The following is a 22,028-nucleotide window of genomic DNA, read 5'->3' as shown; positions in this document are numbered from 1 at the left end:
TTGGCCAGTCCATCACCTTTACCCTCAGCTTCTTTAGCAAGGCAGGTGGTCATCTTGGAGGTGTGTTTGGGGTCGTTATCAAGTTGGAATACTGCCCTGCGGCTCAGCCCCGAAGGGAGGGGTTCATGCTCTGCTTCAGTATGTCACAGTACATGTTGGCATTCATGGGTCCCTCAATGAACTGTAGCTCCCCAGTGCCGGCAGCACTCATGCAGCCCCAGACCATGACACTTCCACCACCATGCTTGATTGTAGGCAAGACACACTTGTCTTTGTACTCCTCACCTGGTTGCTGCCACACATGCTTGACACCATCTGAGCCACCAAATAAGTTTATCTTGGTCTCATCAGACCACAGGACATGGTTCCAGTAATCCATGTCCTTAGTCTGCTTGTCTTCAGCTAACTGTTTGTGGGTTTCTTGTGCATCATCTTTAGAAGAGGCTTCCTTTTGGGATGAAAGCCATGCAGACCAATTTGATGCAGTATGCGGCGTATGGTCTGGACACTGACAGGCTGACCCCCCACCCCTTCAACCTCTGCAGCAATGCTGGCAGCACTCATACGTCTATTTCCCAAAGACAACCTCTGGATATGACGCTGAGCACATGCACTCAACTTCTTTGGTCGACCATGGCGAGGCCTGTTCTGAGTGGAACCTGTCCTGTTAAGCCATTGTATGGTCTTGGCCACCCTGGTGCAGCTCAGTTTCAGGGTCTTGGCAATCTTCTTATAGCCTAGGCCATCTTTATGTAGAGCACCAATTCTTGTTATCAGATCTTCAGAGAGTTCTTTGCCATGAGGTGCCATGTTGAAGTTCCAGTGACCAGTATGAGAGAGTGAGAGCGATAACACCAAATTTAACACACCTGCTCCCCATTCACACCTGAGACTTTGTAACACTAATGAGTCACATGACACTTGGGAGGGAAAATGGCTAATTGGGCCCAATTTGGACATTTTCCCTAAGGGGTGTACTCACTTTTGTTGCCAGCGGTTTAGACATTAATGGCTGTGTGTTTAGTTATTTTGAGGGGACAGCAAATTTACATTGTTATACAAGCTGTACACGCACTACTTTACATTGTAGCAAAATGTCATTTCTTCAGTGTTGTCACATGAAAAGATATAATAAAATATTTACAAAAATGTGAGGGGTGTACTCACTTTTGTGAGATACTGTATATGTAGTCACACACACATGCATGTGTGTTTAAGCTTTGAGGTGCACACCCTAATGCAATTGGCTGCGCACATTTATGCTTGCTACCCCTCTGAAAAGTGATCCAAGGGTGATTGACAGGCAGTGAGGAAGATGATTTGTCACCTCCTTAGGCAGGACATTGACAGTCATTGCAGGAAAGAAATTTGTACTATTCCCCCATCAACACAGACAGTGCTGACAGGGCAACGCCTCACACCGAGACATTGTATTCTCCCGGCGGGTTGGAGAAGCCATGCCCGCCGGGAGAAGGCAGTAGTTATTGCTAGCGGCTATAGCACCTGCTATCAATAACTGCACTTGAACCCGGCAAGCTGGTTATACCCAAGTTGATTGATCGATCAACTTGGTATATTCAGCCTGCCCAAACACGGTTCAAATCTCGGCCCGTTCCTGCTGAACTGGCTGAGATTCGCACCGTCTATAGCTGGCCTTACTGTATGGATTACCCCTGTAAAAGCTGCACCACCGCGTCATAATCACATGCATTGCAAGCAGTTGCAGCACGGCCAAATAGACTTGAATTGGTTGTGTATGGCAGGTGTTATGCCGTGTACACACTAGCAGACTTTTCGACCGGACTGGTCCGACGGTCTATCCGACAGACTTTGGGCGCACTTCTGACGGACTTTCCAAACAAACGGACTGCCTACACACGATAACACCAAAGTCCGACGGATTCGTACGTGATGACGTACATCGGACTAAAATAAGGAAGTTGATAGCCAGTAGCCAATAGATGCCCTAGCGTCAGTTTTCGTCCGTCGAACTAGCATACAGACGAGCCGACCTTTCGATAGGAACTGGGTCTGGCGGAGTTCCGACGTAAAAATTTGAAACATGTTCCAAATCTAAAGTCCGTCCGGGGTAGTAAAAGCATAACTCAATCAAATGGTTTTACAGCTCCCTAGTCATTTTTGTGAACATGTCTTTAAAGCGGGAGTCCACCCAAAAAAAAAATATTAAAAGCCAGCAGCTACAAATACTGCAGCTGCTGACTTTTAATAAATGGACACTTACCTGTCCAGGTTCCAGCGATGTCGGCAGCAGACGCCGATCACTTGCTCGACTCTCGGCAGCTGTTGCCACCATCCTAGGTGAGGGAATCAGGAAGTGAAGCGTTGCGGCTTCACTTCCCAGTTCCCTACTGGGCATGCACGAGTCGCGCTGCGCGTCGTAACTGGTCCCCACTATCTCCTGGGACCTGTGTGTTTCCCAGGAGACAGCGCGGAGAGACGGGAACAGGCGTAGACTCCCGTGGGAGTCTATGCCAGGAAGTGGGTGCAAATACCTGTCTTAGACAGGTATCTGCACCCCCCTCCCCCCTGAAAGGTGCCAAATGTGACACCGGGGGGGGGGGGGGGGGGTGTTCCAAAAAGCGGAAGTTCCATTTTTGTGTGGAACTCCGCTTTAAAGAGGAAATTTCACTGTTGCAAAATAAATGTCTTATGCCGTGACACCAGTAGATAAATACAATCTTGTCAATATTCCTTTCGCACGCGTTCCTGGCAAATATGGCTCTTGAAATGGTGGGTGCTGCAGCGATTACCAGTTGGGTCCTGGAAAATCAAGCAAATGTACATATTTGCCAGCACACCATGGATCGACAACTTCCGTCCAAAGGTTTCTTTTATTGAAAAAGATCACATCACAGAAATAAGTGCAATGTTTCAAAGCCACACAGGGGGACCTTTGGACAGAAGTTGTCTTTCCATGGTGTGCTGGCGAATATGTACACTTAGTAAATAAATACAAAGCTTCTGTTGCTATAGGCCACTTTCAACCCTCCAGAAGCCTGCATGAAAAATTCCCATAGCCAGTGTTCCCTGGTCCTGCTCTGTTGCTGGTGCGTTGCCAAGATGCTTCAGCTGTCGTTGATGCTCCGCCATCACAAGAGCACTCTCTCTCATAATGGATGAGAGCACATGTGGGGTTTTTAAACACGCTGTAGCAATGGCAAAGGTGAACAGTAGTGGTCAACTTTCTTGATGTGGGGAGGTCTCAAGTGCAGCCACCGACATCACCAAGAGGCCACACATAAAATTCAGTGAATATTCATTATCAAAGACAGCAGATATACAAAGCAGGCTATAGTTAAAGACTTTGGGCATGATACAAGAGATGGTCAGACTGCATACATGATACAAGAGATGGTCAGAGACGGCGTACATAAAATAAGAGATGGTCAGAGATTGCGGACATGATACAAGAGATGGTCAGAGACTGCGGACATGATACAAGAGATGGTCGGATACTGCGTACATGATACAAGAGATGGCCTGAGACTGCATACATGATACAAGAGATGGTCAGAGACTGCGGACATGACACAAGAGATGGTCAGAGACTGCAGACATGATACAAGAGATGGTCAGAGATTGCGGACATGGTACATAAGATGGTCAGAGACTGTGGACATGACACAAGAGGTGGTCAGAGACTGCGGACATGATGCAAGAAATGGTCAGAGATTGCGGACATGGTACAAGAGATGGTCAGAGACTGTGGACATGATACATGAGATGGTTAGTTCTGGGCACCAGTCCTCAGGAGGGATGTACTGGAAATGGAGCGAGTACAAAGAAGGGCAACAAAGCTAATAAAGGGTCTGTAGGATCTTAGTTATGAGGAAAGGTTGCGAGCACTGAACTTATTCTCTCTGGAGAAGAGACGCTTGAGAGGGGATATGATTTCAATTCACAAATACTGTACTGGTGACCCCACAATAAGGGTAAAACTTTTTCGCAGAAGAGAGTTTAATAAGACTCGTGGCCACTCATTACAATTAGAAGAAAAGAGGTTTAACCTTAAACTACGTAGAGGGTTCTTTACTGTAAGAGCGGCAAGGATGTGGAATTCCCTTCCACAGGCGGTGGTCTCAGCGGGGAGCATTGATAGCTTCAAGAAACTATTAGATAATCACCTGAATGACCGCAACATACAGGGATATGTAATGTAATACTGACACATAATCACACACATAGGTTGGACTTGATGGACTTGTGTCTTTTTTCAACCTCACCTACTATGTAACTATGTAACTATGTCAGAGACTGCGTACATGATACATGAGATGGTTTGAGACTGCGTACATGATACAAGAGATGGTCAGAGATTACATGATACAAGGGATGGTCAGAGACTGCGGGCATGATACAAGAGATGGTCAGAGACTGTGGACATGGTGCAAGAGATGGTTAGAGACTGCATACATCATACAAGAGATGGTCAGAGACTGCGGACATAGTGCAAAAGTGTCAGGGCTGGGCTCAGCCCTTCCTTCTCAGAGCAGCCCAGCTCCATTCTTTTCCACAGTGACTCACCTGATGATGATATCCTGTTCATCAGTCCTGCTGGTTACTTAAGCTTTACAGTTCAGTCCCTCTCTGCCTTCGCCTTGGTCAACACATCCAGAGACTCTCTCCTGTGTACCTGTTGAAGACTTGCTTGGCTGACGTCCCTTCTGGTTCCTGATCCTGCTTGCTGTTCCACTACGCTGATTCTCCGGTTTTCTGATTTCCTGGCCTGTCCTGAAGTACGCTGATCTCTGGCTCCTTGACGTTCTGGCTTGTCTGACTATCCATTCCGGTTAATGAATTCTGGCTATGATTTGACTGCGTTGCTCTATTTACCTTTTACTATTATTATTATTATTAATAATATTAAACAAGTGTGATTTTTAACTGCACTTCTGTCTCCATTTGATTCATGGTTTCTGACAGTAGGCAAAGGACATGAATTCAAAAGATGCAGTCAATCCACTTGTTGGTAATATTTTTTCCAGGTTGGATGAGCAGGATCACCGTATGGATCAGTTTTCCTTAGTGTTACAGAATTTCACGGCTCACCTGGAATCTTCCACTGTGGCTGCTCTGATACAACCTGTGTTGCAGGCTGTCCCTGCTGCTGCTCCAGTCTCTGTTCAGGCACCCGCCTCGAGTATTACCTCTATAAGAGGTATGTCTGGTCCTGCATCTGTTTCCCACAGACAGAAGCAAAGTAGGTTTTGTGCTATCTTTGCTTTCTGAGAGAGCCTTGGCCTGGGCAAACCCTCTATGGGAGACACAAAAACCCGTTGTCCTGAGTTACCCAGAGTTTGTGGCTTCCTTTAAAAGGGTATTTGACCTTCCCGCACGCTTTGCTTCTGCTGCCAAATGCCTGATGTCCATCAAACAGAGTACGAGAACTATTGCCGATTACGCCATTGAATTCCGTACTCTGGCAGCAGAGGTTGCGTGGAACAATGAGGCCCTCGTGGCTACTTTTTCTCAAGGTCTCTCGGATACCATCAAAGACGAGATAGCAGCCCGAGATATACCCACTGAGCTGGAGAAGTTGATCACATTTGTCATCCTCATTGACTCCAGACTCAAACACTCTCTTTTAAGGAGCGCTTGCGGAAGCCTCCTGTACATTTATCTCCGAGCTTTGCAGTCCCACCCTTGCCTCCCTCACCTCCCCTTCCTCCTGGTACCAAGTCGGTCAGTGAAGATGAACCCATGCACTTGGGCTTCACACATCTCTCTGCGGATGAGAGAACCTTTAGGAGGAGGGAGAGATTGTGCCTTTATTGTGGCCAGGCAGGTCACTTTTTGCAGTCTTGTCCTACCCGTCCAGGGAATGCCCGAACCTTGAGGTCCCGTAGGGGACAGACCTTAAGTGGCATTGTTTTATCCCCAGTTATACAGAAAGATAAGCCCCTGGTTCCCGTAACCCTTTCTTGGTCAGAGTCGTCCGTCGAGATACAGGCTCTAATCGACTCTGGGGTGCAGGCCTGTTCATTGATGTTGCCTTTGTATCTAAGCACTCGATTCCGCTGCAGCTTCATGCCACTCCACTTGCCATTGAGGCTCTTGACTGGAGACCTTTACAGCCTGCCCATGTGACTCATGAGACTGTTCCATTGTCCATGGCCGTAGGGGCTCTTCACCATGAGATAATCCAATTCCAAGTTATTTCCTCACCTAAGTTTCCGCTGGTGATTATCCTAGAGGTACAACCCCTCTGTTGATTGGCTTCATGCTAAAGGTCCTATGTACCTCTTTACTCTCCTCCCTGCCGGAGGAGTATCCGCAATTTTAGTGATGTCTTTGACAAAAGTCAAGCCGTTAGTTTGCCTCCACACCGGTTATATGATTGTGCAATTGACCTTCAACCTGGTGCCATACTCCCTCGTGGCCGGATTTACCCTTCGTCGGTCTCAGAGGATAAGGTCATGGAGGAGTATGTTGCAGACTCACTTTCTCTAGGATTCATCCACAAGTGCTCATCTCCTGCTGGTGCTGGTTTCTTCTTTGTGAAGAAGAGTGGTGAACTGAGACCTTGTATTGATTATAGGGGTCTCAATTGTATCACAATTAAGAATGCTTATCCAATTCCATTGATTACGGAGTTATTTGACTGTCTCAAGGGAGCAACGATTTTCACGAAGCTGCATTTGAGAGGAGCATACAATCTTGTGAGGATCAAGGAGGGCGACGAATGGAAAACTGTGTTTAATACCAGAACAGGCCATTATGAGTACCTCGTAATGCCATTTGGCCTTTGCAACACTCTGGCAGTTTTCCAGGAATTAATCAACGATGTCCTCCGAGATTTGTTGCAGTTATGTGTGGTAGTTTATCTCGACGATATCCTCATTTTTTCCAAGTCCCTAGAGAGTCACCATACAGATGTCTGTCGTGTGCTTCAGAAGCTGAGAGAGAACAATCTCTATTGTAAACTGGAGAAATGCAAGTTCCATCATGAACAGGTTAAATTCCTGGGTTATGTCATTTCCATTGCCGTTTTTTTTGATGGACCGAGAGAGGCCTACAGTGACCCCGACCCATTTGTATACATCCTCTGCAAAGTTTTCTTGGCTTTACCAATTATTATCGAAAGTTTATTCATAATTTCTCGTCTCTGGTCAAGCCCCTGACTGATATGACCAGAAAGGACGGTAACCCACAGAGTTTGTCTCCGGAGTCCATTAAGTCCTTTGAGAGTCTCAAGGCTGCCTTTGTTTCTGCTCCTGTGTTGGCACATCCTGATCCTACGTTCCCCTTTATCCCTGAGGTTGATGCCTCTGAGACTGGAGTTGGCGCCCTTCTGTCTCAACGTCCAACCTCTGAGAGCACTATGCATCATTGTGGCTACTTTTACAAGAAATTGTCACCTGCGAAATGCAATTACGAGATTGAGGACAGAGTTGTTAGCGATCATTTTAGCCCTCAAAGAATGGAGGTATCTTCTTGAAGGTACCACTGTGCCGGTTCTCATTCTTACTGACCATAAGAATCTCACATTCTTGTCTGAGGTTAAACGCCTCTTTCTGAGAAGCGCGTGATGGGCTCTTTTCTTGTTAAGTTTCAATTACATTGTCTCATTCTTACCCGGTGCTAAGAATAAAAGGGCTGATGCTTCCTCACGACAAGTTTCCTCCACTTCCAAGATGGAATCGGTTCCTGTTCCTGTGATTCCTCCTGATCGTATTCTGGCTACGGTTCGCACCAGTCTCACTTCTCCTTTAGGTGACAAAATTCTTGCTGCTCAGGTCCATGCTCCTCCTGAGAAACCTTGTGACTGCTGCTTTGTCCCTGAGAGTCTCTGTACTGCCATGCTCCAGACATACCATTCTCCCAAGGCTGCTGACCACCCTGAGAAGAATCAACTCTTTTGGGCCATTTCCCAACAAGTGCTGATGTAGCCACCTTCATAGCTGCTTGTTCCATGTGTGCTCAGAGTAAGACACAACAACACCTTCCAGTGGGCCTCCTACAACCCATACCCACTGGAGAGAGGCCCTGGACCCACCTGTCCATGGATTTCATTGTGGAGTTACTCAACTCTCAGGGCAACGCAGCTATCCTTATGGTGGTTGACCGGTTCTCAAAGATGTCTCATTGTATCCCACTTAAGTTGCTCACATCTAAGGAACTGGCTTCCATTTTTGCTCGGGAGACCTTTTGCTCACATGGGCTACCCAAGGTGATTGTCTCGGACAGGGGTAGTCAGTTTGTGTCCCGGTTCTGGGGAGCCATTTGTGCACAGTTGGGAATTCAGCTTTCTTTCTCCTCTGCGTATCACCCGCAGTTTAGAATGGGGCCGCAGAAAGAGCCAATCAGTCCTTGGAGCAGTTTCTACGTTGCTATATTTCTGACCATCATAACAACTGGTCAGACCTCTTACCTTGGGCAGAGTTTCCTTACAATAGTGCCTTGAATTCTGCTTCCCAATTGTTCCCATCTATGGCAAACTATGGTTTCCAACCTTCCATGTTGCCTGACTCATTTGTTCCGCAGAGCATGCCTGCGTTAGAGAAGCATCTGCGTCGTCTTCTTGGGCACAAGTCCAGGAGGCTTTGCGACATGCCAGTGATAGGTACAGAATCCATGCTGTCCGCAAACGCCTGCCTGCGCCTTCCTACCAGGTTGTGGACAGAGTCTGGCTGTCATCTCGCAACCTCCGACTCCGTGTTCCCTCACTGAAGTTGGCACCTCGGTTTATTGGGCCTTTCCGTATTCTCCGCAGGATTAACCCAGTGGATGTATTCCATGTCTCCTTATTAAAACCTTTGGTCTGCAACCGTTTTACCACCTCGGTGCTAGGTCCTCACCCAGTACAGGCTGAGAACCATGAGGAGTATAAAGTACAGTCAATTGTTGACTCCCATAGGTTTCGTGGGCACATACAGTACCTGGTGCATTGGAAAGGTTACGGTCTGGAGGAACGCTCTTGGGTCTCATCCTCGGACGTACATGCCCCTGTGCTCCTTCGTGCTTTCCATAGAAGTTTTCCCCTCAAACCTGGTGGTCCTCTGAGGGGGAGGGGTCTTTGAGGAGGGGATACTGTCAGAGCAGGCCGCTCAGCTGTTGGTTAATTGGCAGCTCCAACCTTTTCCACAGTGATTCACCTGATGATGATATCCCGTTCGTTACTTAAGCTGTTCAGCTCAGTCCCTCTCTGCCTTTGCCTTGCTCAACACATCCAGAGACTCTCTCCTGTTTACCTGTTGAAGACTTGCTTGGCTGACGTTCCTTCTGGTTCCTGATCCTGCTTGCTGTTCCACTACGCTGATTCTCCGGTTTCCTGATTTCCTGGTCTGTGCTGAAGTATGCTGATCTCTGGCTCCCTGACGTCCTGGCTTGTCTGACTATCCTTTCCGGTTACCGAACTCTGGCTATGATTTGACTACGTTGTTCTGTTTACCTTTTACTATTATTATTATTATTATTATTAAACAAGTGTGATTTTTAACTGCACTTCTGTCTCGGTCTGATTCATGGTTTCTGACAAAAAAGATGATCAGAGACCACATACATGGTACAAGAGATAATCAGAGACCGCATACATCATACAAGAGATGGTCAGAGACTGTGGACATGGTACAAAAGATGATCAGAGACTGCAAACATTATACAAGAGATGATCAGAGACTATGGACATGATACAAGAGATGGTCAGAGACTGCGTACATCATACAAGAGATGGTCAGAGACTGTGGACATGGTACAAAAGATGATCAGAGACCGCATACATCATACACGAGATGATCAGAGACTATGGACATGATACAAGAGATGGTCAGAGACTACGTACATGATACAAGGGATGGTCAGAGACTACGGGCATGATACAAGGGATGGTCAGAGATTGCGTACATGATACAAGAGATGATCAGAGACTGCGTACATGATACAAGAGATAGTCAGCGACTGCGTACATCGTACAGGAGATGGTCATAGACTGCGGACATGATACAAGAGATGGTCAAAGGCTGCGGAAATGGTACAAGAGATGTTCGGAGGCTGCGGACATGGTACAAGGGAAGGTCAGAGACTGTGGACATGATACAAGAGATGGTCAGAGATTGCGGACATGATACAAGAGATGGTCAGAGATTGCGGACATGGTACAAGAGATGGTCAGAGACTGTGGACATGATACAAGAGATTGTCAAGAGACTGCGGACATGATACAAGAGATGGTCAGATACTGCGGACATGATACAAGAGATGGTCAGATACTGCGGACATGATACAAGAGATGGTCAGATACTGCGGACTTGATACAAGAGATGGTCAGATACTGTGGACTTGATACAGCATACCTCCCAACTTTTTGAGATGGGAACGAGGGACACCTATCAGCAAAAGTATGCAGGCATAGGACACACCCCTTGCCACGCTCCCTTAAAGGAGAATTGTACAAAAAAAAAAAAAGATTGGTTAAACCCACAAGTCCTTTTTTTTACCATTACTATTCCTTTATATTGGCTTTTGGAATTTACAAATACAGCAATTTGGAAGTCAGATGAAAGGTTTAGCACCGGAAAACACTTTCTGATAGATACAAAGTGCATTTTATTACAACTTTATAGATCAGACCAAAATGAGGGACAAATGAGGTGGAATGAGGGACATTGCTCCAAATCAGGGACAGTCGGGAGCTATGGATACAAGAGATGGTCAGAGACTATGGACTTGCTTCAAGAGACTGTCAGAAGCTGTGAACATGCTATAGGTGTTGATACAGGAAACATATTACATGAGACTGCTAGAAGTCAGTGCTATAACAGGCCCAAACATAGATCTGTGTCTGCAGGGGTCCTGAGTGTCCAAGGGTCGCAGGTTGGGCACCAGGGTAATAGAGTGTCGTCTGAAGTGTCATAGCAACGTCCTAGCAACAGGGCAGGACAGGGATGGAACCCCAACTTTGGGAGTTTTTTGGACGGGCTTCTGTTGGGCCTTCAGCAATAGCAGGTATATAAGGAGATTATTCAGAATGGTTCATAGCAGCACAGCTTGGGGTAGCGCCCCTCAGCTGAATAGGTGTATTGTCACTATCAGCTCACACTGGAGTTGTGCTTCCATTTTATTGGTGTATTGAACATTGCAGTGAAGTGAACAGGCCATGGCGGCCTCTCAGTCCTCCTCATCCCTCCTGTGTCCTCTCCATGCCTCTGTCACAGTCAGGACACGTCTCACTGCCTTCCTGCAATCATTCCAGCAGCAGCCGGGCCCAGCTAAGTGTGACTCTGCAAGGCAAAAAAAAAAAAAAAAAAAAGCCCGCGGGCGCGAGCGCCCCACCCCAACCAGCGCCGCGCGCCCCCGCCCGCCTCAGGGAGGGAGCGCGAGACCCCAGGCAGGCGGTTATTCTGCCACCCAGTCAGCGGTTGCTATAGTAGCGCTTGACGTCACTCTCCGGCCCCTGCTCAGCGATTGGAGGAAACCCCGTGGATTCGGTTAGAGCTTTGAGCGCTCGGAAGAGGACCGGACTCTCCTCCCAGCGGCAGCAGCCAGAGAGACGCGCATTCCGCCCAGCCCCGGGGACCCCGACCGCCAGCAGCTCTCCACTACAGGTAAGGTGCAAGGCAGGGGGCGCTGAGAAGAAGGAGGGGGGGGGGAACGGGAGGGGAGGGCCGGACTCAATGGCGGAGAGGAAGCATTGTTCATAGGGAGGGGGCTGGGGGCCTCTCGCTGTCTTTTCTCTCCTGTCTTATGACTGAGCTGCAATTATTGCAATGGCGGCCGTTGCCCCTGACAACCATTCATCTTGTATCCATGGTTGTCTCCACACATTGAGCCAGCCATGAAAATGAGGGCAGGGTCGAGCTGTTGCTAATGGCAACCATCCAGGATTGGCTGAATGATGCAAGGGCTAGCTTGCAGTGTCATTTGGCTCCATTGGGAGGGTATCAGTCTAGGCCCCCCTCCCCCCCATGATCGGAGAGGAACTACAAAGCCTAGCATGGCTGGTCCTGGACTGAAAGTCCCAGCATGACCATGCCCTGCTTTGCTGTCACTGCCCTCCCAGGAGGAACCCAGCACCATGGTAATTCTCTGAGCAGTCCGTATCCTACCCGTGGTCCTTTGCTGGTACCGGATTGGGGCAATTTTGGCGTCGGCTAGTGGTAGTAAATCACATTGATCTGGACTTGTTCTATTAAACATGCCCTACTACTACCAGATACAGCATGACCCGGATGAATGAGAACCTTCACTGATATCCTGGCGCTCGGTTGCTTCGAGCACAGGCAGGTTCTTCTATGGTAAGCGTCATGAATCCAGAGGAAGATGGATGTGTTGCTCACCTCTTCCTCCTATAAAAAGACCTCACAGTATGGTAGAGGTTGGCTTTTCAGGTCCTTTGTACCATCTCACCCACAACCTCACATTGGCACACGGCTCTTTCATTCCCAATGCAGGTGGATCTCATATGGCCACCTCCCAACCATCCAAAGTAAGATGGACTCGTCCCTCACCTTCTTCTGTAAGAAGTCATGGCTGGATCTCACAGTACGGTGGCGGTCTGCTTTTTCGGGTCCTTTGTACCGTCTCACCACGACCTCACCTTGGCAATAGTGGAAAGGAGCACACAGCTCTATTATTCCCCCATGCAGGTCTTATGGCCACTTCTATCCATCCGAAGCAAGATGGATTTGTCCCTCACCCTGTATCTCACAGTATTTTAGAGGTCAGCTTTTCGGTTCCATTGTACCATCTCGCCATAACCTCACCTTAGCTGCAGTGGAGAGGAGCCAATGGCTTTTTTTTCCCAAATATGGAGCCGTGTACCTGGCTCTGGAAGGCTTATGAGGTCTCGGGAGGGTAGAGATGTGTAACAATGGCTTCTGTGGTATAGAAGCTTGTAGTGCACATACAGAAGAACCTTTCTATGTAGAGAAAAAGGACCCTCCCTCCCAGCTTCTCCTCCTTCCTTGCACCCCATATAAGGAGGCTTGGCTGATCTCATCGCTCTCTTCTATCTACTCCATAGACTTTCCTGTTATTTCTGGCCATTATCGCATGTGTGGGTATTGCATTAGAAATGTGCCTGCATTCATCTCCAGCACGTGCACTGTATTCCGCATGGTCCAGCCGTGTCTAGATCTACACTATGCAGGGCTGTTGCATGCAGCGTCCTCCACTCCCCTCCTCCTCCATGTTGCATCGATGCAGGTTTTTTTTTTTTTTTGCAGACATTGCAGCACAGGTGAGGCCGCCCCCTCTTCCTCCTCCGTGTCCCCAGGGAGGTGTCTCCTGTGCGATCATCTTCTCATTGCTGGGTCAGTGGCGAGTAGACAAGGTGACAGTGGCCATGTTCCTGGGAGGGCTGAACACAAAGGAATTGTGTTGTACGAAGGCAGTCCTACAATTCACTCCTACATTGTTTCCAGCTGCAACATACCAGGATTACATTGCAATTTTTTTATTTTTTATTTTTTTTTTGTTTCCGGCTGGGTAGGCTTTATCCATCCAATAACGCACCATTATTGCACCAGGCCAGGTTTTACAACAAGGATTAAGGTCAATGTGACCTCTCCAGAAATGCAGTAGTACCATGCTTAATGCTTGTGGTGTTAATAGCATACAGGTTCTTTGCTAATGCTTTTTATGGCACCATCCTCTCTGGTGCAGCATAAAGTGATCAATATAAAACAAGAAAAAACATGATTCAATGCATAAAACATTTAAAGTAAAAATGACATATATGGAGCAATAACCTGATACACTGGCAGAGAGGATAGCCCTTCCTATGCAAATAAAGGGTGGTAAAGAATATAGCTGCAGTAAGTATTTTCTTGGAGGGTGTTTAACACTATCCTTTTGAATAAGGATTCTGGTGTAAGGATAAGGATTCTTTTGAATAAGGATCTGGTTTGCCCTCCTAATGAGGAATTTGTAGCAGTCAAATGGCTATTGTGAAGGTGGACCATGGACTCTGTGACCAGAGAATAGGCTTTTCCTGACCTGTACATAGCTGTTGTGCCCTTCCCCCACACACATTCCTATTGCTTGGGGAAAGGGAGGTGTTCATCCAGGTCTCGCAGGTTTTTCTTCATCTAAAGCTTCGAGAGAAGCCCATAGGTGTGACTTCTAGATCTGAGATTACCCAGTCATTTCATGGAATGGGTTTTAGTAGCAGCTGTCTATTGCGGAGTGGGTGGGGTGGTTTCTTAGGTTTCCCGGAAGAGTGGTCTTCAGTGGATGTCTCAGCTTCCTTTGAGAGGATGTAAATGTTCATTTGAGTATTTCCAGATGGGTATATTGCTTCTTGTTTGAGCTGAAATTTCCGTAGGAAATGAAACTTTTTTTTTTTTTTTTTTTTTTACAATATTGCATTGTAATTTGTAGCCTATTCTGGCTTATATCATACAGTGCTGCTCAAGGCCTTATTAGGTGTAGCCTCTCAGGCATAGATTGCATGCTACCTTTTATTTAAGACCTTATTAGGTGTAATAAGCAGCATACTAGTGCATAGATTGCATGATGCCTTCTTAAGGCCTTAATAGGTGTAGCCTTTCATGCATGGGTTGCACTGTGCTTTATTTAAACCTCAGACATAGAATATGAACAAAGCATATCCCTCTATAGCACTGGTTCTCAACTCCTGTCCTCGGGACCCACTAACAAGCCAGGTTTGCAGGATAACTGAAATACATCACAGGTGATATCATTTGCTGCTCAGTGATTGCAGTATTCTAGTCTGTATCTCCCCAAGGTAATACTTAAATTCTGGCCTGTTAGTGGGTCCTGAGGACCGGAGTTGAGAACCACTGCTCTATAGTGTGTACTTGTCTCAATTAAAAGCACTAAGTGTAATTTCTGTCTGCTGCTTTGTTCTTCTGCTATCAGCACGAGTGGCTTCTGACAAGGTTCAGAGCTCAGTAACTTCAACTCTCTGCTAGGGGTGCACCAAATGGGTTTTTTGGTGCCCAAACAGACACCGAAAATGAAAAATACACTAGGCCGAAAACCGATAACGAAACAGCACCGATACTGAAAGTGACTGTTTTTAAAAATATTTTTATACAGCAGATGGTCAGAGACTGGGGACATGGTACAGGAGATGGTCAGAGACTGGGGACATGGTACAGGAGATCAATGCAGCCTCACCAGTGCCCGTCAAATGCAGCCAGCCAGTGTCCCCCAGTGCAGCCAGCCTGTGCAGGGGAAGAGAGAGGAGAGCCGCCGCCTTATTGATTTGAGCGCCGGGAACATCACAGCTTTCATTTCAATAGCTGTGTGTTCCTCGCTGTGCGCCGTCACATACAGCCCCTCCTCTTTGTCCGGGCACTTTGATAGACAGATCACCTGTCCAATCCCGGGACGGGTGATTTGTCTAAGTTCCCCAGACAAGGGGGAGGGGCTGTATGTGACGGTGCGCAGCGGGGAACACACAGCTATTGAAATGAAAGCTGTGATGTTCCCGGCACTCAAATCAACAAGGCGGCGGCTCTCCTCTCTCTTCTGAGCTATAGGACACCCCCATGATGGGCGGCACCAGAGGTGGGGGCGGAGCCAAGGCCCCGCCCCATTTTCAGCTCCATTATCGGCCGTTTTTCTTTTTCGGCAAATGGCCGAAAAGGCAATTTTCAGCCGAAATTTTGGTGCATCCCTACTCTCTGCCCCTTTTTTTTTTTTTTTTTCTGAACTCTCAGATGAGCTTTATAATTCAGCACTTTGGATGTAGAGAAGAAAAGACTTCAAATACAGATACGACTTATGTAGGATGATTTGTTTAATCTCTGTGTATCACCCGAGGATAGTCCCTTCACTGAGTATTTCTGAGAGATTATAACCACTTTAAGGCATTTATTATGTGTAGCCTCTCGTCCATTGGTTGCATGGTGCTTTTATTTAAAGTGGGAGTCCGGTGACCAATTTTTTCCTTTTTTTTTTTTTTTTTTTTTTTTTTTTTTTTTAGGTCATTGAGACACTTTGCTAATCCCAAAATAATACTCCCAAAATAATGGGTGTAATATTTCCACCTCTGTCTGTTTTCGTACTGAAGAATAACTTTAAAAATGTGATGCTGGCTGTTTCCATCTCGCTTGTGGGCATTTGAAGCCCACAAGCATTGATTTCCTGGATGCGGTGAATGCTGTTCATTCAGAGCTTGTTCACACGCGTGATCATTGTTCCCGCACTGAATCTTGGGAAGCCTGACACTAAGCTCCCAGGAGACAGTGCGGCGCCGGGGAAAGGCAATAAACACGCCTACTCCCATGGGAGGAGAGACAGGAAGTGCCACAATAAAGTACAATATAAAGGTAATTACAGCGATAAAAAAATGTTTCGTGCGGCATTTGAACATCTATGCAATTAACTGAATGGGGTAAGATTAAGTTAAAAATTTGAGTGGAACCCCGCTTTAAAGTGTTTGTTAACCTTTCATTTTTTAATTTTTTTTTAATGGATCCTGTTCCCTTAAAGCATGCATGTGCTTTTGTCATTTGGCCCCCCGTAATACCTGAAATAACCTGGCTGATTTTGCCTGGCTATACCCTCTCCTCTGTGAACTGACCACAGGATATCATGGCTGTTAAACATGGACACCGTGGTCAGTTTATGTGCCTCCGTCATCTGCATCCCTGCTCTCCGTTCTCTTGTGTCGTCCTCCTCCCTGCCTGTCCGGCTCATATCAGTGCCGCTGCCCCCCCCCCCTCCTGCTGGTATCATAACCGATTGTTACTAAAGTCCCCTCTGTTATAATAAATGCCTTTCCCCACTGTATGTCTGCCAATAAATACCTTACTTTATTGCCCTGCTTGGCGGTCACGTGACCGGTCATCTCTCTCCTCCCAGCTGACGTCAGTGGGGCTTTCTACGCTCCACCTGCTTTGCTGTCGGACCTGGAGAGGAGAGAGATGGACGGTCACGAGACCGCCGATCGGCACTATAAAATAAGGTATTTATCGGCAGATTTTTTTAGAAAACACATACAGTGGGGCACAGCATTTATTATAACAGAGGGGATTGTAGTAACAGCAATAAGTGGGCTAACCACTTAAAGGCCTTCCCTTTTTTTTTTTTTTTTTTTTTTTTTTGTAGGCTCTCATGCACAGGCTGATTTGGTACCTTATTAAAGCAGTAGTAAACCACAGGCTTTAAAAAACAAAACCCTGCAAGACTATGGCATAATGTGCTAGTATGCATCGCATTCTAGCGCATTATGAAATGCTTATCTTTTAAAAGCCCTCCAGTGGCGCACTGTCCCCACTGACAGGGCTTCCATATTCACCCGACCCTCCTTCCAGGTTTGCGTGCAATGACGTCATCGCATGCGTGTGAGTCACAGCTAGGGCACAGAGCTCTGAAGGGATGGTATGCCGTCCCTTCAGAGTGCATGCGCCACTGACATCACCAGCTGCATTCAGTGTAAATATCTCCTAAATGGTGCAAGTTTAGGAGATAGTCACTGCAGCTACAGGTAAGCCTTATTATAGGTACAAGTCTAAAAAAAAAAAAAAAAAAAAAAACTTTTACTTTAAGGCCTTATTAGGTGTAGCCTCTCATGCATGGGTTGCATGGTGCTTTATTTAAAGTGATTGTGAAGTAAAAAATTTTGTTTAAAGCGGTTGTAAACTACGCATGGTGGTTTGTTTTCCCTTTTTTTTTTTTTTTTTTTTTTTTTTTTTTTTTTTTTTTTTTTTTTTATAACCTACAGGTAAGCCTGTACGGTCTAGGAGATATTCACCCTGCATGCAGCTGCTGACGTCAGTGACGCATGCGCTCTAAAGGTCTGGCTTGCCGTGCCGGAACTTCAGAGCTTCTTGCTGGAACCGAGGGCCCCCACTCGTAGGAGTGAGTGACATCATGGCGGCTCTGGCCACTCACAGCGCCAGAGCCCGCAATCCCGGAAGAAAGACCGGGAGGAGATGTCAGGGCCCGGGCCCCGCTGAGAGGGCTTCTTTCTAAGGTGAGCATTTCATAATGTGCTAGTATGCTAGCACATTATGCCTTTGTCTTGCAGGGGGGGGGGGGGGTTCCCCCTAGGTTTACAACTGCTTATTAAAACAAAAAATATAAAAAAACATATACTTACCTGCTCAGGTGTTTTGCACAGAGCAGCCCCAATCCTCCTCTTCTCAGGGGCCCCTCGCCGGCGCTCTGCGCCCCTTCCCCCTTGCCGAGTGCATGCTTGCTTCTGAGCCAGCACTGCATCCACAAGACACAGAGAGCAAGGCTTAGCCCTGCTCCTGCCTCACTGTGATTGACAGCAGTGGGAGCCATAGGCTCCTGCTGCTGCATATCTGCCAATCAGGAGGGAGGATCTCGTGCACATCGTTGAATCGGGCTTGGGGGAAGCTGCACGTTGAAGGTTTTTTTTTTTTTTTTTTTTTTTTTTTTTTTACCCTTTTATAGAAGGTATGAAGGTAAAAAAAAACACTTTAAAGACTTCATTATGTGTATCCTCTCATGCATGGGTTGCATGGTGCTTTGTTTAAGGCCTTTTAGATGTAGACTCTCATGTATGGGTTGATTGGTACCTTTTTTATGAAGGCCTTATTAGGTGTAGCCTGTCATGCATGGGTTGCATGGAGCTTTATTGAAAGACTCCATTATGTGTAGCGCCTCTTGTGTATGATTTAATCCTAGTGGGTTTTTTTTTTGGACAGTTCATTTGTGATCTGGCTGTATAAAGGAAGGAGGCATGTATATAAAACCTGCTTTCTTATTGCCTGATGAAGCTTAATTATAAAATGATGAAAGGGCTCATTTATGTCTAGGATTTATATTGTCCTGTAGTCTTTTTCTGTGCCCGCTGCAAACACACAAAATGATCCTTATTAAAGATGGATTACAAGAGCAGTGGTAGGTGGAGCTAATCTTCATAAAAACCTTTCTTCGAGATGAAATGGCTGGCATATGCAATTAGTGAGGCCTCCACCCTTGCAATAAAACGTCTAGGCAATGTCTGCCGTATAAAACCGTGCTCCCTAATTCCTTTCTGCAAGTAGCTGGACACATTACAAACAGGTAACACATGCTGGTCTGGGTGGGGCTCTACTAATTTTTTTTTTTTTCAGACTGCGTTTTATTTTTTATTTTTTTCATACAGACTACCCTGCCCCCAACTGGCCTCCTATCTCTTCCTCCATTCGCTGACCGGGAGAAACCTTTTCTTTTTTTTTTTTTTTTTTTTTTGCTTCCTCTTCAATCGTGCATACAAATCAATGATTAAAGTTTTTTGGCTTACTATTTGACTATTATTCTGCAGTTAATAAAATTTCCCTATTTTGCTATTATGTTTTTTTTTTTTTATTTTATTTTTTTTGGTTTTAATCCTTTTTTGAGGCTTGTTCATATCAGCATGTGGATACTTTTGTGCTTGGTTGTACTGCATGCCGAGTTATCCTCTAAACAGGGAGGCACTGAAATAGCAGCACAGTGCGGTTTCTTACTTGGGGTGTGGTGACTTATTTCGTTTGCATTTGGTTCCTGTTCATACACGTAAAATATCTCTCGGCTGTTGGATATGACGCCTCTTGCATGCCTCTGTAGTTTTTCCACAATGTAGAGACCAGTTCAGTAGTGGATCAGCCAGCCTATGACAAGTACATTCAGCATGATATAGATGTTCTCTGCACAACACTGTCCTGCTGGATTATGGATGATGGAGGGGATCTGAGGATACACAAAGGCTGTATTTCCTTCAAGGGTGAAAGTGGAACCCCACTGGCAGCTATACATATAAATTGTAGAGAAATGGCACGATAACCTGTGGCAAAATGAATGTTTTCTCATGGTTGCTGGTCTTAGATTTAATTAATTCCCAGCCATTTCATTAGTCAAGCATTGGCGAGCGTACTGTAGGATATTACATAGCCTGGGAATATGCATGTGCTGAGAGGCTGGTAATGACATGTAGCTTGTGATGTGGGACCAGTGCTAATTGCTGAGAGGCTTAACCCTTGCACTGTCTGTGTTTTTTGTTTTTTGTTTTTTTTGTTTGTTTTTTTTTCTGCATAGCTAGCCTGTAGAAAATGGCAGATGAATTTATTTTTCTGAAACAAGTCTCATTTATTAGTGTGTTTTTGAAGTTACAGGCAAGTACAGCTTTCTACCCCATTGCCCCATCAACTATGTTCAAATGTGCTCTATAGATTTAAAGTGTTACCAAACCCAGTAATATTATTATACAGGATTTATATAGCGCCAACAGTTTGCGCAGTGCTTTACAACATGAGGGCAGACAGTACAGTTACAATACAAATCAATACAGGAGGGATCAGAAGGCCCTGCTCGTTAGAGCTTACAATCTATGAAAATAGTTCATCTGCCCCACAGCTTATAAATCTACTTTTTACATCAAAAGTTTGCCACTATATACCTTTTTGGGTGATCTGTATACCATGGTCATTCAAAAACTGCAGTGTCTCCAGTGCTGCGTTTTCAGGAAGGTGGAGATTTCCATTTCAGCCTGTATACACACCCACATGTGTGATGCCAATATGTGACCTGGCTAGATTACAAGAGCAGTGGTAGGTGGAGCTAATCTTCATAAAAACCTGAGAACAAGTAATTATTCTCTCAAGCATAAAAGACACAACTGAGCATGTGCAAGTCAGCTACCCTGCCTGTGTTGGTTGGCCTTCCCCAGATAGACAGTGCAGGAGGGAAGGCTCTGTGTATACAGGATAAAACGGCCTTTTTACACAATGCGGAGGATTAACCCCTTAAGTTCCACAGTGAGTATAACAAACATGCTATGCTACATATAAAGACTGATTTTATTGTTGTGGGTTTAGCAACACTTTTTAAAAGCTGGAATCTGAAAGTTTAAATCTGGAGTACCAATGAGTATTTTGGCCGATATTATTATTTTTTTTTTATTATTAATATTGAGGCTTAATGGTTATCAGAATATCTTTTAATTGCTCCATTATAGCCCATACTTGGGCTTTATGGCTACAGTGTTTGATCTTATTGGATACGATTTCAGATTTGTAACATTTAGGTGGCTCCATTTAACAAATATAGCCGGCCATACTTGGATTAAAATTTGGCCGGTTCAGCAGGAATCTATCTATGATTGGGCTAGCTGGTAATACAGCTAGCCCAATCATCAGCAATTGACGTGTGTACAACCAGCCTGTCGGGTTTTTCCCAAATGATCAGTGCTGCCGACTCTGATCGTATTCTGCCAGCAAGGAAGGCACCTTGCCAGCACAACACAATAGCTCAGTGGGAATGACTCCTTCCATCCACATTGAATATGTGTACATGGGGGGGGGGGGGGGTCAGAATCGAGATAGATAGATATGCTGCATGATTCTGACCAAAATGAGAATCACGATTTTTTTTTTTTTTTTTTTTTTTCATTAAAGTAATTTTTTTCCAAAAAAAATTGCATTTGAAAGACCGCTGCACAAATACAGTGCGACATAAAATATTGCAACAACCACCATTTTATATGTACCGTATTTATCGGCATATAACACGCACTTTTTTTCCCCTGAAAATCGGGAAAATCGTGGGTGCGTGTTATAGGCCGATCCTCGCCAATTTTGTGTGATCGGAGCGATTGCCGTGATCGCCGCCGACATACACAGCCGTGTGTAAATTCAAATATTTTTTTTTTTTTTTTTTCATTAAAGTAATTTTTTTCCAAAAAAAATTGCATTTGAAAGACCGCTGCACAAATACAGTGCGACATAAAATATTGCAACAACCACCATTTTATATGTACCGTATTTATCGGCATATAACACGCACTTTTTTTCCCCTGAAAATCGGGAAAATCGTGGGTGCGTGTTATAGGCCGATCCTCGCCAATTTTGTGTGATCGGAGCGATTGCCGTGATCGCCGCCGACATACACAGCCGTGTGTAAATTCAAATATTGCTCCAAGATGCACATACCCGAGAGTCCTCGGCTTTTCTCGGTGCGGCTTACAGTCCCGCCCAGTCCCGCCATTGGACCTGTGTGATGTCCATCATAGGGCGGGACTGTAAGCGGCGCCGAGAAAAGCCGAGGACTCTCGGGTATGTGTATCTCGGCTCCGCCGAGTCCCTGCAGGGGACTGTGTATGTCAG

The 22,028-nt window shown here is 45.9% G+C and overlaps 1 protein-coding gene and 1 long non-coding RNA gene across 2 annotated transcripts in view; one reads left to right on the top strand and one right to left on the bottom strand.

Moving 5' to 3' along the window:
• Nucleotides 1-22,028, bottom strand: part of LOC141146152 (uncharacterized) — a 161,214-nt gene that overhangs the window by 30,607 nt on the left and 108,579 nt on the right. The gene's annotated exons all lie outside the window — the stretch shown is intronic.
• YWHAZ (tyrosine 3-monooxygenase/tryptophan 5-monooxygenase activation protein zeta) overlaps nt 11,365-22,028 on the top strand; it is a 64,486-nt gene continuing 53,822 nt past the window's right edge. The window contains exon 1 of the mRNA XM_073632054.1: nt 11,365-11,564. The gene's annotated coding sequence lies outside the window, so the exon portion shown is untranslated. The remainder of the gene's footprint in view (nt 11,565-22,028) is intronic.

Source organism: Aquarana catesbeiana, linkage group LG05, assembly GCF_042186555.1.
Source record: "Aquarana catesbeiana isolate 2022-GZ linkage group LG05, ASM4218655v1, whole genome shotgun sequence".
Lineage (NCBI taxonomy): Eukaryota > Metazoa > Chordata > Amphibia > Anura > Ranidae > Aquarana > Aquarana catesbeiana.
The sequence above is the reverse complement of the archived record's forward strand: the minus strand, read 5'-3'. Positions and strand labels throughout refer to the sequence as shown.